Below are 5346 nucleotides of genomic sequence, written 5' to 3' on the forward strand. Positions count from 1 at the left end.
TGTGTGTAATGATGGATGAGATTTGCTGTGTCACCGTGAGTTGTGTATTTATACTAGTGCACAAGCTAGCTCGATGGGTTGCTTCTCTAAACACCTAATCTTAGAGTCATTATTATTCTCCTTTCAATAGGTAAACAAGAATATCCACTTTTACGTACTGGGCAAATTCCCATACATGTGCCTGGTCCAAAAATTCAAGCCACTCAGAAAGCGGAGACCTCATCAATTCGAACAAAAAAAAATAAGCGGACGCCTCATCGGTTTGAAAAAAGTAACCAACCTGTTGTTGGCTAATATGGTCTGGCGGGCGGTAGGTATGGGAAAAAAAAGAATATCCACTTGCCCGGTTGAAAACTTGAAGCCAATCAGTAAACGTAGACCTCACCGGTTTGTAAAAAATAAGCCAAGACCGCACCGGGTCATAAAAAATAAGCGCATACCTCATTAATTTGAAAAAAGTAACCAACATGCTATGTCGCCGTGAACGCCGCGTCAGGCCCTGCACTAGTAAAAGCATCGATTCATGGATGCATACAAAAGCAAAGCAATGCATATTACACACGATACGCCACACACAACGACATTCCGAGGAGATGTGGATGAGCTTCTCAAGAGGCAGCCTGTGTAGCAGCAAATCGTGCCCTCTATTTGAAGCAGCAATACGTACGAGATTGAATATACCTATCATGTATGCATCCAATTGAATTAGTTAACGATTTCTCTCAAGTGGAAGAGAAACTGGAGAAACAGAGTTGGGGTCGCTAAACATGATGGGGCGATCCTAGCTTTAGTGATACTAGATGACTTGTTGTGCCAATTGACGAAAATGGCGGAGTTACTCCAAAAGAAATGTATGGTAATCTATTCCCAAGGTTATCGACTTCAAAAGTAGAAAAGTTAGATCATCACAATACACATTTTAGGTGGTGAGTTATCGACATATTTATTCCAGGTAAGAATTGAAGCGAATCAGTAAGAGGGTGAGGTCGTACAAAATAAGCGGAGACCTCACGGCGGAGTTACGCCAGAAGAAATGTATGGTAATCTATTCCCAAGATCATTGACGTCAAAAATAAGAAAGATAGATGATGTAATAGACGTTTTAGGTGGTGAATTATGGGCTTATTTAATCCAGGTAACAATTGCAGCCAATCAATAAGCGGAGACCTCACTGGGTCATAGAAAAAATAAGCGGAGACCTCACCGGGTCGTAAAAAATAGGTCGGGACCTCATCGGTTTGAAAAAATTAACCAACATGTTTTGTCACCGTGGATGTCTCGTCAGGCCTTGCTATAGAAAATGCATTGATTCATGGATGCATACGAAAGCAAGGCAATGCCTATTACACACGATATGCCACACAATGATTTTCCGAGCAAATGTGGATTAGCTTCTCAAGAGCAGCCTGTGTCATGTAGATCGTGCCCTCTGTTTAGCTTCTCAAGAGCAGCTTGTGTCGTAGAACATCGTGCTCTCTATTTGAAGCAGCAGTATGTACTAGAGTGAATATACCCATCATTTATGCATCCAATTGAATTAATTTACGATTTCGCTCAAGTAGAAGTGATAGGGGAGAAAGAGAGTGGTGGTCGCCAAATACGATGGGTGATCCAATCTTTTGTAATACTAGGTGACCCGTTGCGCCAATTGGCTCAAAAGATGTAGTTATGCCATAAGGAATGTATGGTAATCCATTCCCAAGATCATTGCCTTAAAAAATTAGAAAGCGAGATCATCATAATATATGTTTTAGGAGGTAAAATGTCCACATATTTATTCCATGCAAAAAGTAATAAAAATATTGTGTCACGTTACATGCCTTGAAGTTTGAACACATAGCCATTGTTTATCAATTTCTCTATAGAGGAAGAGGGTCACAATAAAAACATATGTGATAATAAAAATGGAGACATAGGAAATTTGAAAGGATCAAAATAACACTGAGATACTAACATCACTAAGTCCATGGTCGGCAACAACACCTGACATGGAATCTAGTACATAACTTAGACATGTGATATGTTTGTAAGATGCTTTGGCATGGCTCCCCGAGAAGCCAAAGTTTATAGTGTTAAAAGCATGCTCACGAATCAGCATTAACTTGTACAAAATATAGGTATTGTCACAACCAGCATGCTCCCAAATCAGCATTAACTTGTAAAAAAATATAGGTATTGTCACAACCAGCATGTTGTCGAATCAGCATTAACTTGTACAAAATATAGGTATTGTCGCAACCAGCACCACATGTCACAACATCACGGATTCCGAGTGTCAAAACACGGATACTCGATAAAGAGGAATGTATATTGAGTCTTTTAAAAAATGCTTAGAAAACAAGAAGATACTTGGTGAAAGCCAGTGTATGCCAAGTATTCCTAGAACACACTTGGCAAAGATCATATACTCGTCAATGAACCTAAAAAACACTCAGGAAACCTCCAAACATGCCAAAGACGATGGCCACTTCCATGTATTCAGCTGAGAGAGAACAGAATAATCTTTGACACCAAAAGCAAGAAAAAAATGTCGTATCAAAATATCCATATGCGAGGCACACCTCAACGAGAAAGGGGCAAACTTAAGCACAAAGTACTATAATGACATTCTTCCCACTCGGTATAATCCCGTGGCTCGTTACAGTGCCGTCAACCCTGAAGAACTACCCCAGCTTAGCATTTTCACATGGCTGGGTGGAAGATCAAGTGCTCCAAATTTCAAGTCAATCCAACATATGAAGATGGAAGATATTATGTCGTATATACTGAAGAACATGACAGATATAACACCATACATAAATTAAGTGCTCACTTTTTTTTGCACACATTCCTACCCCAGTTTTTGTAACTCTTGTTCTTCTCATTGCCATAGATTCTGGCGTAAAACCTGAAAATGGAGAAGGCACCTTACCGACAAAGAATCTTAGGACCTTTTTAAAGAGGGTGGGGAAGTAGGCGGCGGTTGCATTTGCTAGTTCTCCACAAAATTACTTATCTATCTGTCATGGCTCCTAGTGAAAGCCATTTCAAGTTGACCTTACATTGAACTAATACACAAAGCTTTTCCTGTTAAACATGTAGGCAAGAACCGACATGGAAGCGAGTCGTGAATTGAGGAAAGTTTCCAAAGGCTATAACTATTCTGTCAAGACATTTGATTCTTATGGTGTGAATGGATATTGCTTACATAAAGATTTCATGATGAACCATTTATAATCTTCGTTGGCATGGTTCTTCTTTGATTCTTTCCATCTACCCCTCATCAAGATTCAACCCCAAGCCTCACTTGTACTATTGTACATGGTATTCGCTATATGTGTTGTTTAACAAAAATTGATTCAGACATACTCAATGTAAACATATAAGAAGACAATCTAGGACTCGTCAAGGTTATGTACCTAGCCTTATTTATACATGATTTTTATAAATAAATATTTATGGATTCAACTATAGCAATTGTAAAATATGAAAAAAATGCATGGGAAAAGAGAGGCAAAAGAGATAAACCAGATGACTCCAAATATAGTTTTACGAATTTATCCTTCTTAGAATAAGAAATAGGAACTAAGAATAAATCATCATGCAAGTAGAATAGAGCTGAACAGGAAACAAACTGGAAGTTACTCTAGGGATGAAAGCACTTGAGTAAAACTAAAGAAGGTATAAAATCGGAGATGGTTCATTGTGATGTTTTGGTTGATAACAAGAAATTATGGAAGCTCAAAATTCCTCTAAGAGTGAAGATTTTCCTCGCATTTTTAACAGAGGGCTCATCTTGACTAGAGATAATCTGGCATGACGTAATTGGCAAGGTAGCAAGACATGTGTCTTCTGCCTTACGAGTCGATTGAACAATTACTTTTTAGTATAAATTCGCTCTGCGGTCTAGGCCATAGTTAAAGTAGTTTCAAATCTATACCCCCACATTGAGTACGTAACATGTTCGGCCATTTTTTGTGGGGCATTGATAAAAATTTGATGCACATATTATTGTGGGGCGGCTGCCTTTTGTCGGGCATTGTGGCTTATGATGTCTACTACACAACCTTCTTCTTGTAGACGTTGTTGGGCCTCCAAGTGCAGAGGTTTGTAGGACAGTAGCAAATTTCTCTCAAGTGGATGACCTAAGGTTTATCAATCCGTGGGAGGCGTAGGATGAAGATGGTCTCTCTCAAGCAACCCTGCAACCAAATAACAAAGAGTCTCTTGTGTCCCCAACACACCCAATACAATGGTAAATTGTATAGATGCACTAGTTCGGCGAAGAGATGGTGATACAAGTGGTGTATGGATAAAATATAAAGGTATTTGTAATCTGAAATTATAAAAACAGCAAGGTAACTAATGATAAAAGTGAGCGTAAACGGTATTGCAATGATAGGAAATAAGGCCTAGGGTTCATACTTTCACTAGTGTAAGTTCCCTCAACAATACTAACATAATTGGATCGCATAACTATCCCTCAACATGCAACAAAGAGTCACTCCAAAGTCAGTAGTAGCGGAGAACAAACAAAGATATTATGGTAGTGTACAAAACCACCTCAAAGTTATTCTTTCCAATCAATCCGTTGGGCTATTCCTATAAGTGTCACAAACAGCCCTAGAGTTCGTACTAGAATAACACCTTAAGACACAAATCAACCAAAACCCTAATGTCACCTAGATACTCCAATGTCACCTCAATTATCCGTGGGTATGATTATACGATATGCGTCACGCAATCTTAGATTCATCTATTCAACCAACACAAAGGACCTCAAAGAGTGCCCCAAAGTTCTACCGGAGAATCACAACGAAAACGTGTGCCAACCCCTATGCATAGGTTCATGGGAGGAACCCGCAAGTTGATCACCAAAACATACATCAAGTGAATCACGTGGTATCCCATTGTCACCACAGATACGCACGACAAGACATACATCAAGTGTTCTCAAATCTTTAAAGACTCAATCCAATAAGATAACTTCAAAGGGGAAACACAATCCATTACAAGAGAGTAGAGGGGGAGGAGAAACATAAGATCCAACTATAATAGTAAAGCTCGCGATACATCAAGATCGTGCCAAACCAAGAACACGAGAGAGAGATCAAACACATAGCTACTGGTACATACCCTCAGCCCCGAGGGAGAACTACTCCCTCCTCATCATGGAGAGCACCAGGATGATGAAGATGGCCACCGGAGAGAGATTTCCCCCTCCGGCAGGGTGCCGGAACGGGTCTAGATTGGTTTTCGGTGGCTATGGAGACTTCTGGCGGCGGAACTCCCGATCTAATATCTGTTCTGGAAGTTTTAGGGTACGTGAGTATATATGGGTGCAGGAAGTACCTCAGTGGAGCTTCG

This window comes from Triticum dicoccoides, chromosome 3A (genome assembly GCF_002162155.2).
Source record: "Triticum dicoccoides isolate Atlit2015 ecotype Zavitan chromosome 3A, WEW_v2.0, whole genome shotgun sequence".
NCBI lineage: Eukaryota > Viridiplantae > Streptophyta > Magnoliopsida > Poales > Poaceae > Triticum > Triticum dicoccoides.